The following is a 12,634-nucleotide window of genomic DNA, read 5'->3' on the forward strand; positions in this document are numbered from 1 at the left end:
TTGGGATCAGCTCCGAGTCAGGTTTCGACTCAAGCTCTTTCGACCTCAGGTTTTCAGATTTGTGTGGGCTGGTGACAATGGCTCTTACGTCTTGGGTCGAAGTGACCTTTCATGTGGGCGTTTATTTTCTCCTCGTTAAGGACTTTTTGCAATAATTTTTGCCTGACTCTTCGAAGGTTCGAGAAGAACCTATAAATTTCGTAATTTTTTGAGAAGTGGGCCCGGGGCTCGGGTTTTGCCAACTTCGTGTTTTTGGGTGCTTTTCGAGTTCTTTCGATTGGGTTATGTTCCATTAGCATATTATAATGTATTCCTTGTGGTTTTGATCAGATTCGGCGCGTGAGGAGGTTGATTCAAGAGGGAAAGGCATAGCGAGCTAGATTTTGGGCCGACTTGAGGTGAGTAATGAGTGTAAATGATGAACTGAGGGTTTGAAACCCCGGCATTTCACATCGTACCGCTATATTGAGGCGAGGCACGCGCTCTATGACGAGTGCGGGGCTATTGGTTATTGGGGATTGTGACTCGGTCCGTCCCGGTGATGCTTTTTACTGTGTTTTTCTACTAGAACTTGCTGGAAACCATTGTTACTTGGTTTGACTATTGTACTTGGGCTTCGTGCCGGTTAGTTGGATCTTTCAGGGATTGATTTTACGGATTTGCATACTTTGCACATTGTTTAACCTTTTTCTAAGGTTTTCGGTATTGTTTTGCAAACTCAGTCCTTTTTTTTTAAAACTTGGAAACTCAAATGGTATTTAAATAATATGTTGGGCTGTGGATTACTGTTTTGAAAGTGCCTAAAGGGCTTATACTGATTTTCTGGAAATTATGGATGGCTCGGGCTGCACGTCGCAGCAATGGTATATTATATTGAGGCCGAGGTCCTGGTTGGTGCCACGAGATGGCTTGTTATTGCGCTTGGGCTGTAGGAGACCCTCCGGAGTCTGTACACACCCCCAGTGAGCGCCGTTGACGTAATATATATATATGGTTGGCTCGGACTGCACGCCGCAATGGGTACCTGAGTGTACCGGTATTTATATATGGTTGGCTCGGACTGCACGCCACAGTGGGTACTTGAGAGTACCGGTATTGCATTGTATTGCATCATTTCTTACCTGTTACCTGCCATGGTTATTTTTCTGTCCTACTACTTTATTGACTCGCCGGTTTTACTGTTAAAGGTTTGGTACTGCCTGTTATAGATGCCTTGTGTTTTTCGTGAATTTCTTACTTTCAGTTGTTATTTATGCTTATTACTCACTGAGTCAGAGTACTCACTTTACTCCCTGCACCTTGTGTGCAGATTCAGTTGCATCACAGTCTGAGGGAGGACCTATCTGGCTGAGCAGCATTTCTTCGGGAGCATCGAGGTAGCTGTCTGGCGTTCGCAGCCCTGATTCTCCCCTCCTATCCTTATCTTTTATCATTTTGTTTCTTAGAAAGTATTGTTATAGGATGACACTCTATATTAGAGGCTTATGGTCGTGACACCGGATCCTGTTTGGGCTTATGTTTTCCGTATTCTGTTGGATTTCAGTACATTTTCTCCGTATTTATGGCCTTTTGGTATAATGGTTTGGCCAATTTGATATCTATGTTTAAACTCTTGAATCATCAATAGTTGGGGTATTTGTTGAATGGTCGGGCTTGCCTAACAAGGTGTTGGGCGCCATCACGATCGGGGTTTGGGTCGTGACAGAGACTCAATGCCGCTGTCGAAGCTGATCCATCACCATTTTGTCCTCGTTCCTTTGAATAGTGAAACCTTAGAAGATTTGTGCTCCTGAATAACTGGATAGAAGGCTATTCATTATGTTACTTTAATTTTTGTTTATTAGTTGGCTAACATTTTGTCTTATATTTATTATGACTACTTGTTTATAACACTCAAGACTTAAAACCATTTAGAGTTTTACCACATATAGAATATGGGGTTAGAAGAGAACTCCTAAAATCAGTAATTAGTTTGATCGCTATTTTCAGAAGGCCGTAACCTTTTAAAATCAGAAGTTATCTTTGGCTAGCCTTGTCTCAAAGTTTAAATTGTTATTAAGAAGAATTATTTTTCTGGTGTGAACTCAAAACTGATTTTGTCTTCCTAAGTTTGAGGCCAGGAACATCTGTGTATTTGGAGTTAAAAACCATTTTTTCCTCTAAGGCGAATGACAACGTTTTCCTTCAAACATCTTACCAATCTATCTTTACAATCAAAGATTAGCTACTATNATATATATATTATAATACTATCTCAGTTTAATACATCCTTGTCTTGAAACTTTCTATTTATATTTTATGTTGTGCTATAATAATAGTTTTTAACTAATCATCGTTATCACTTCTATATATTTTATCTTTAAGTTACTATCATATTAATTTTGTAATTCTCACGGAGCAAAATTAATATATAGTAACTATTGAATAAAATAGTGAAGTGAGGGCAATTATTAGCAAGCTATTATTAAAAGTCGATAATCTTGCTTGCCTCAGTTTTAATTCTCACGGAGGAATTGTTGTAGGCAAGATTATTGCTTTTTTAGTAAAAATATTCTCATGAAGTTTTTACTACCTCTTAGCACAATTCAAGCAAGAAAAATATTTCGGTCTAATCGTCACTAGTTTTAACTCAGTTAATCACATAACCTCACGGAGTGTTTTTAATTGGCTACTTCTTAGTGAGCTAAATATAATTATATTAGCAATAAGCAATTATTCCTTAGAGAATACATGTAAAAATTGAGATTTTATTATAATATATTATCAAGTGAATTCAACGATTCCCAGCTCTTTTTTTTTTAATTACAAATCTTTCGAAGTTGTTTAATCTTGTTAAGTATTTACAAGTTTTAATTCCACAAACTTTTCATCAATCTGATTCTCTCAAATAGTAGTTGAAATATTAAGGGTCTGTAGCATAGATGTTCCAATCTCTGTGGGACAATATCATAAACTATACTAGAATTTGACAAAGCACGAGAAGGAAAATCCTATACACGTTGGCCTCGTCAATGCAGTAGCCTTAGACACCGTGATCACATGTATTATTTCTGTCTACAGTAGGTATACTTCGATACTATTCGATCCAGGGTCTACTTATTCATATGTATCTTCTCTATATGCTTCTTATCTAGATGTCTCTCGTGAGTCCTTGGGTGTTCTTGTATATGTGTCCATGCTAATAGGTGATAGTGTTGTTGTAGATTAGGTTTATTAGTCTTGTGTAGCGACTTTTATAGTTATGAGACCAGAGCGGATCTTCTGTTACTTGATATGACTGACTTTGAGGTCATCCTGGGCATGGACTAGTTGTCTCTGTACCATGTTGTTCTCGATTGCCATGCCAAGACTATTACCTCGGCAATGCTAGAATTGCATAGATTGGAGCGGAGGGGCTCATCTATCAGTACATCTGGTCGGGTCATCTCTTTCTTGAAGGCTCGATATATAGTCGAGAAGGGTTGTTTGTCCTATTTGGCTTATGTTCGGGATACTTCTATGCAGACTCCTACGATTGATTCGGTACCAGTGGTGTGGGATTTATCTGATGTATTTCCTACTAATCTACCAGTAATGCCACCAGATCATTATATCGATTTTAGTATTGATTTGGCGTCGGGCACCCAGCCTATCTCCATTCCACCATACTGCATGCCTTCGGAGGAGTTGAAGGAACACCTAGTGGAGTTTCTCAAGAAGGGGTTCATCAAGCCGAGTGTGTCACCTTGGGGTGCACTGGTATTGTTTGTAAAGAAGAATAATGGGAGTATGAGGATATGCATTGATTACCGCCAGCTGAACAAAGTCACTATGAAGAATAAGTACATGCTGCCATGCATTGATGACTTGTTTGATCAGTTATAGGGTGCTAGGGTCTTCTCTAAGATCGATTTGAGATCTGGGTATCATCAGTTGATGATTCGTACTTCGGATGTTTTAAAGAAGGCTTTCTGAACTAGATATGGGCTTTGTGAGTTTTTAGTGATGTCCTTCAGCTTGACTAACGCCCCGGCGGCGTTTATAGATTTGATGAATCGGGTGTTCAGGCCATATCTTGACTCTTTTGTCAATGTCTTCATTGATGACATATTGATCTACTCGCATAGTATGGGGGCACGAGTAGCATTTGAGGATAGTGCTTCAGACCTTGCAGGAACAAAAGCTATATGCTAAGTTCTCCAAGTGTGAGTTATGATTAGTTTATGTGGCCTTCCTAGGGCATGTCGTATCAGGTGAGGGTATCAAGGTGGATCCCAGGAAGATCGACGTAGTTTAGAGTTGGCCTCGTCCTACCACAGTGATCAAGATCGGGAGTTTCTTGGGTTAGCAGATTATTATCATTGGTTTGCGGAGGGCTTCTCGTCTATTGCAGCTCCTTTGACTAGATTGACCCAAAAGAGTGCTCTGTTCAGATGGTCTGATGATTGTGAGGCGAGCTTTAGAAGCTCAAGCCTGCATTGACTACATCACCAATGTTTTTTCCCTCTAGTTCAAGGATGTATACTATGTATTCCGACACTTCACGCATTGGTTTGGGTGGTGTATTGATGTAGGAGGGGCGAGTTATTGTATATGCTTCAAATCAGCTGAAGCTAAAGCCCCACGAGAAGAATTACCATTTCCATGATTTGGAGTTGGCCGTGATAGGTCATGCTCTCGAGATCTGGAGACATTATCTTTATGGGGTGTCGTGTGAGGACTATACTGATCACTGCAGTTTGCAGCATTTGTTCAGGCGAAGGGACCTTAATCTGAGGCAATGCATGTGGCTTGACTTACTGAAAGATTATGATATTACTATCATCTAACATATGGGAAAGGCGAATGTGGTTGCGGATACCTTGAACATAAAGGCTTAGAGTATGGTTAGTTTGGCATTCATTTCAGCACAGGAGATGCCATTGGCTTTGGACATTTAGTCCTTAGCTAATAGACTTGTAAGGTTATATATCTCATAACCCAGTCGAGTTCTTGAATGTGTTGTGGCTCAGTCTTCTTTATTTGAGAGGATCAAGGCTCGTCAGTAAGATGATCCGCACTTGCTAATTCTTAGAGAGACGGTGCTACATGGTGGTGCCAAAGAGGTTACTATCCGTGATGATGGTGTTTTTTGACTCTAGGGTCACCTATGGGCTCCAAAGGTCGATGGCTTGATAGAGACGATTCTAGAGGAGGCACACAACTTGCGGTATTCTATTCATCTAGGTGCTACGATAATGTAACCCGAGATAGTATTACTGTTGGCGGCAGATGAAGAAGGACATAGTTGAGTATGTGGCAAGATGTCTAAATTGCCAGCAGGTTAAGTATGAGCACTAGAGGCTGTTGATACCCAACTTTTCCTACATATTTTTATACTCAAAATAGCATGTACATGCATATACAAGCATGCTCAAGAATTTTGGTATTTTTCCCAATTTTTAAAGCTTTTTAAAATCATTTTATTGTCTGTTTTAGCAGTACAAAATCCAATAATTATTCCCAAAATTATCATTTTGGTGAGTAATTTATTTCCATCCTCATATTTACACCAAAATATAATTAAGGTAATTTTTGTATATTTTTACAAATTTATTTGATATTTTTTAAGCTAAATTGTATAAAATTGCAATTATAGCCTATATTACGATTAATAGCGTTTTACAATTATAAAATTATTCCCAGTATTTCTAGATTAACTTTTATATATTATTAATNAGTTCAGTGCTTTTAATTTGTTTTTAAAATTATTTTAACTATTTTAATTAAATTAAAAAGGAAAAAATTGGCTATTTAATATATAGCCCATTACCATTTCAATTTTAGCCAAATCAAACCCCCAATTTGCCAACCCAATTTTGATTTGAACCCGACCCATATCCCTTTAACCTAAGCCCGAACCGGATCCTGTTCAATCTGGACAGTTGATCATTCAGATCAACGGTCCACAGTCACCCTTCCATAATTAAACTCAGATGACCCCCTAACCTAATTCATTTCCCACCAACCCGCCGCCCTTGAATCCCCTTTCTCTCCAATTTTCTCTGCAACCTCGTTCAAACCCTAGCCGCCGCCACCCAAACTAACCCTAATCCCCTTCGATTCTCACCGGAATCCATGGCTTCTCAGGCCATGGAAACCTTATACTCCCTTCCTACTGCTCCTATGAGCCTGATGCTTGAAGGATCGAGGACAGACTTCAAGGGTCTTCACTCAGATCTTCACCGATTCGAGGTTTCTGGCCATCTCCGGCCTTGCTCCGGCATATCCTAGTCTCCTGAGTCTGATTGCGACTTTATCCGACTTAGATCGAATCTTTTTAAAGCCATACTCACTCTAGGGTTCTTCTGAAACCCTAACTATTTGAGGTTTTTCTCCGATTCCTTTAGATCTGTTATGTATCTATGCTATGCGTGATTTTTTAAAACGATTTCCCTAAATTTTCCTTTGAAAATTGCTTTCAAAACCCCTCTTTTCCGATTTAGGGTTTCTGGAAAGTGTTCAAGTGTTTTTACGATTTTTCCTTCTTTATTATTTGTATTGTTTCTCTTATTGTGTTCTTGTATCATGTTCTCACTCGCTTTCTATTGTGTTCTTATACTTGTTCTATTATGTTCTTGTGCGTTCTTCTACTGAGTTTCATACTCCGTGATTGAATTTTCTTTTGCTGTATTTTCTATACTCCGTCCTGGCATATTCTCCTTCTGTGTTCTCTATGCTATGATTCTCGCCTGTTTTTTTTCTCTTCACCATGTTCTGCTATCTTCATCCTCTATAAGCATGTATTTCTTTTACTGTTTCTTCTACTGTCAGTTGTTCTCTCATTACGTTTCGAAACTAGTTTCTTCACTCTGTTTGCTTTGATCGTTCTACTTGTTTGCATGCTTTCTCATGAGCTTCTGAAAGAAGCCACTAAGCCTATTTTTGACTACTTGCCTCTCCATTTCTGTGTTCGATTCAACTTGGAAACCCTAGAATTTGGGATTCCGCCGGGGATTAAATTATGTAGGTTAGGGTTTTATTTTTAGAACCCTAACTCCCTGCTAAACTCTCCTGCACTGGATTCTTTCCACTGATTTTACAAGGTCATGACAAAATTCTTCATGTTTAAGCATACCTGTGTGCTTTTATATGTGTGTTGAATCTTTCTTTAAAAGGATTTCAACTAGTGATTGAATCAAAATCTTTTTTTTGGGGGGTTTTAATTGATTGTTACTGATTTTCCTTGAGTAAAACCTTTTCTTCACCTTTTCTGACTGGGTTCATTCATACCAAATATTTTGGACTTGTGATTTCTTGGCTGTTAATCGATTCTCTTCCCTTAATTATACAACCGTGTACTTTCAGAAACCTTGTCCTTAAATAACCGTTATGAATTTGCCCTCAATTGCATGCTTTGCACAAATGGTATGATTAATTTCTTTCCTCAGTTGGTTTATACCCGTTTGAATTTGAATCCCTTAATTAAAGGGAGTTTTATGTGATTGATTGAAAATCAGACTTCAATTATTTTCTTACCTTATTTCTCATAACTTTCACACTATAAATACCCGGCCTTTTCTTTTCACAACAGACACTGAATACACTTCAGACTTCACACTTATAATTCTCACAACCTCTTCTGAACTTTCTCTTCTTCACTTTGGCTTTCACAAGACTACTGCTTTCTTTTGCTTATCTCTTTTAAAAACTGGTATGTCTTGATTCAATTCCCAGCATCATCCTAATGTGTTTATTTACAGTCTTTGCGCCTATGTCTACTTTCTGCAGAATTTGACATTGAAATGCTTATGTGCTACTATTTGCTTTACTTTCTTGTGAACACTAGTTCCCCATCCCATAAACCCCCATATGTTTGTAAGTGGGGACTCAGGGCATGGCAAAAAGAATTGTTGCTCATGAACTGAGTTTTGACCCCCTAAGTAGGCTAAAGGGTGTGCCAGTATGCCCCCATTACTGGGTATGCCCTTGCCTACTCCTTTCTTGAATCCTGCTTGTTATGAATCCCCATATCCCCACTCCCCTATGTATACTGAGTTAAGGAATAGCCTGGCAGCATCCCAATTGTTGTCCAAGGCTGAACCTGACCTTCAATAGGTCCTAACTCCCCAATTTACAACTGATAAGCTGGTCAGGGGTGTGCCAGCACCCCAAAAATGCTTGGCATGACCACCAGCTTGCCATTTCCCCTCTACTGCACTTGCACTTACTCCTAGCCTCTAAGTTCTTCCCCCCTCCTATCAGCCTTGCCTTGGGACCTTGAGTTCCCTCTGAATATGGACATTTCAGGGCTGGCCCTTCCACACTGCACCATAATCTGATTCTGCAATGATATTTGGGGTGTAAGAATTGCCTGGAGTTCTTGAAGCTCCTTGGAACTTTGACACATCCCAAATAAGAGAAAGGCTTTGAATAATCTGATCTTGGAAGTTGGTTTATCTCATATTATTAGACTCTGAGTCTGGATTAGGCTGATTAGATGTAGATGTAATCACTGATGTAATTTTACTTTCTTTCTGATTCATTTGGTCTGTAATAATTTTGTAATAACTACTGGGGTAGATAGTGAAAGGGATGGGATTGAATGCATGCTAGAGGGGTAGATGTCATGTCTATAGGAATTACTACTTCCGAAATTCTACATCTCATATAGATATCATGTCGATAGGAATTACTACTTCCGAAATTCTGCATCTCATATAGATATCATGTCTATTGGGAATTACTACTTCTAAAACTGCTGCATTTCTATAGATACCATGTTCATAGGTTTTCAGCATCTCATATAGATACCATGCTTATAGGTTTTCTGCACTTCATATAAATACCATGTCCATAAGTCATTACTAAAATTCTGCATATCATATAGATAATATGCCTATAGGACTTCCTGTATTTCGCATACGCATCTGTCACTAGGCAAATCTGCTTATAGGGGTTAAATAATCAATTGCATATAGATAACCTGCCTATAGGATCTCTGCATGACAATAACAACGATTAAAATCAGTAACGCCTAGAAAGCATGCCTGTAGGAGCTATCAACTAAACCTGAATCGTCCACTCGCTCCTAAGTCTAAAATCAGTAGTAATTTTGTTTAACACTCGCAGAACTTATGACTTTGTAACTGATAATTCTTTTTCTGCAATTAGTTTATGCCTTCATCTCTGAACTAATAGATATCATGCCTATAGGTCCCGTTTAACACATAGGCAAACGGTTAGGTAATTAATCAACTGTGTCAGTCTTTGACAACTACATCTAAGCAGGGCTAATTTGGACTCCCTATCTGGGAAATATGTGGTAAATCAACCTATCCTACGCCTTAATTTAATTCAGACCAAACCAGTATGTGTAAGACATGCTAAACTATATGCTTCTCTTCAATTTTAGGAGGTTTATTTGAGCCATATATGCTTACTTGCTCTCCCAAAACTTGCTGTATATGTTTTGAATGTCGCCTTAGAATTTTATCCTTTGAAACTCTCAAAATTCCCCAAACTCCCTCCCCTTTAGGATTAGTAGTCCTATATGCCTCCAAGACTGATAGGATTGGGACGGGTAATAGCATGCAACAAGTAACGATACTATTCCGCGCTTAATACCTTAACGGGGTGGGAAGGGTAGATATGGATATGATGACCGGTGCGCTAATATCACGTGCGACCCCTCTTCTGAGGAGTGATTGTTGGATATTGCATTGATGTGATCCATATTGATTATAAACCTAGGACTCCCCTATCTTTATGTGTTTTCTTTCTTGTTTTCCCTATAAGTTATTCAAATCTTTTTCACAAAAATTCTGCCTTATCCTTTTTCTCAAATGAGTTTAAACTTGTGTGCAAGCCCCTTTATTTGAGCCCTAATTGCTTATTTGTAAAGTCACAATTGTAACATGGCCGGGAACCACACTAGTGGATCTCGAGGGGTGCCTAACACCTTCCCCTCGAGATAATTTCTAGCCCTTACCCGAACTCTGGTTTTCCAACTAAAAAACTCTTAGTGTCCTAATGCACTTAATCATTAGGTGGCGACTCTTCAAATCCAAAAACCCAAAATCCCAAAAGGGAATAGAGTTGTCCTCCCAAATGTCATAAACCCGATTTCGCGAGAAAAAGGGGGCGTCGACTGCATGGCGACTCTGCTGGGGATACCTTTAGGCTTTTACCACTTCATGTTATTTGTGACTTTATTGCTCTTTATCTCTTTATTTAATGTCTTTATTCGAAACTGACTTGGCTTCTTGTTTCTTTTTCTTTACTGCTTTCCTTCAATGCTGTTATAATTTTTAAGCAATTATTGTAATCATTTTATGAACGTGAAAATACGTGACAATTTGTTTCATTCTTGTAATTGCATCTTCAACATCATATTCCACTCGTGCCAAACAAATACCATAGCAACGCTTATAATGAGTCGTTGCGCTCTTCCGATATTGTCAACCCCTAAATTTGGCAAAGGCATATTTGCGGTAAAACTAGTCGATCAGCGGTGCAGTCGACGGTTCCTTGCCTTTCCCTCTTGAGTTGTCCGCTCAAGGGTACCGGTCTAATACCCCATAGAAACCTTATTCTATTTAATTGTGCATGCATCACTGTCAAACCTAGCCGAGTCAGTTATGCTGTCCACATAATGACTATTTAAGATAGCCTTGTCCAAAGTCCACCGGGTTTCCTTGGAACCCAAACGGACAATACCATATTCTGTGCATTTATTTGGAGAACTAAATGCCATTATGCTAATTATTGGTTTAAATAGTCGAGTCCGGCGGGGTAGGGGTCTAACACTTTGTTTTACAGAAAATGAGGCCCGAAGTCCCCAGATTCGGCATGGTAACCAACATTCACCAAAGATTGCTAAGCTGGTGGGAAGACCTTCACTCCAATGACCAGACTCTCGTCCGCAAATACTTAGGGAATTTGCCATCTTTGCTAGAAATCCAGCCTGACAACAAAATCATAGAGGCTGCAACTTATTCTGGGACAGTGATAGGTCAGTGTTTCGATTCGGGGATCTTGAAATGACACCTCTGCTCGGGGTTAGTAGGTATTCCTTGGGAGAATCCGGGTTTGCTCATGCCAGAAAATTTATATATATATACAAAGGTAGGGGTTTCCTCAAGATGATGGGACTGAAGAAAAACCCAGACTTGACTTGCTTGAAGGACTCTTACATTCCTTTCAACTATCTGTACGAGAGGTACAGCCATAACAAGTCCTACCTCACCTACCCAAATGAATTTGCCCTTACTTCATTGGGGCATATCCACAGAAGTGTCTTCGTCTTCATATTCTGCTTCTTGGGGATGATAGTATTTCCCATGAAGAAGGCTAGGATTCATACCAGATTAGCCATGGTCACCAAGACGCTAATGGAAGGGATTGGAGGGCAGCCTTTCAGCATAGTGCCTATGATTGTTGCTGAGATATACCGAGCCCTGGAAAACTGTCAGCGGGGGGCCAGTCACTTCGAGGGTTGCAATTTACTACTTCAACTCTGGCTTATAGAACATCTCCAAAGGGGTCAATACCGTCAAGAGCTTTCACGAAGGCCGTGGAATGATCATATAGCCTTCCACCACCCCAAGAGGATGAACTATATGCCTGACATGTTTGCTCAACCAGAAGACGCCAAAGGGTGGGTAAAGTTGTTTGAAAATCTGAAAGAAGACGAAGTGCAGTGGATGTTCGAATGGTTCCCTACTGGAGAGTTCATCATCCGCTCTCGGGACGCTCCGTTCCTTATACTCATTGGTCGGAGAGGAACTTATCCCTATGTCCCTCTCCGAGTCATGAGGCAGGCAGGGAGGAGGCAGATCATACCAAAGGTCGAAAAGATGAGTCACTTCAGGGTGGATGTTCGAATGGTTCCCTACTGGAGAGTTCATCATCCGCTCTCGGGACGCTCTGTTCCTTATACTCATTGGTCTGAGAGGAGTTTATCCCTATGTCCCTCTCCGAGTCATGAGGCAGGCAGGGAGGAGGCAGATCATACCAAAGGTCGAAAATATGAGTCACTTCGGGGCCGATTTCCCAGACGACGATAGCCCGTACAAATGTCAAGCTCAACACATGTGGAATTGCAAAATCATCCTGGAAAAGGATTCCATAGAACCTGATAGATACCATGCCGGTTACACCCCATACTATCCAGGTTGGTTAGAAGAAGATCACGACCGTTTGGAACAACCAGGGTTTGCTCGAGGTCACAGGGTCGTCGATGAAAGGGCTGAGGAACGGTTCAAGTACAACCAATTACGAAAGAGGATTCGGGAGCACGAGAATGAACACCGGGAAATTCAGGAAGCGCATCAAAAGTTGATTGAAGAATGGAAAGATATGGCCGTCAGCGCCAACAAGCGACTAAGGTATTTGGAGCGAGGTTTGGTAGAGTTGGAAAGAAAATTCATCCAGAGGATCGAGATTGCCAGAACGCTGAGGGAAATGAAGGAGGACACTTGCTAGGGCTTATCTGCTACTGGGACTGCGTGAGCTGGTGAAGCTGCTCGATGGAGATAAAGATGCCGAATTTGGGGAAGGTCCTTCTGGGACCAAGTAGTTAGGAGTCCTTTTCTTTTTGCTTTAAAATGTAATAAGGCCAATGGCCATTAGTGACATTTTACTTTCCGCAATTTTGGTGTCGTTTTGGGATTCG

Source organism: Nicotiana attenuata, chromosome 10 (genome assembly GCF_001879085.1).
Source record: "Nicotiana attenuata strain UT chromosome 10, NIATTr2, whole genome shotgun sequence".
Lineage (NCBI taxonomy): Eukaryota > Viridiplantae > Streptophyta > Magnoliopsida > Solanales > Solanaceae > Nicotiana > Nicotiana attenuata.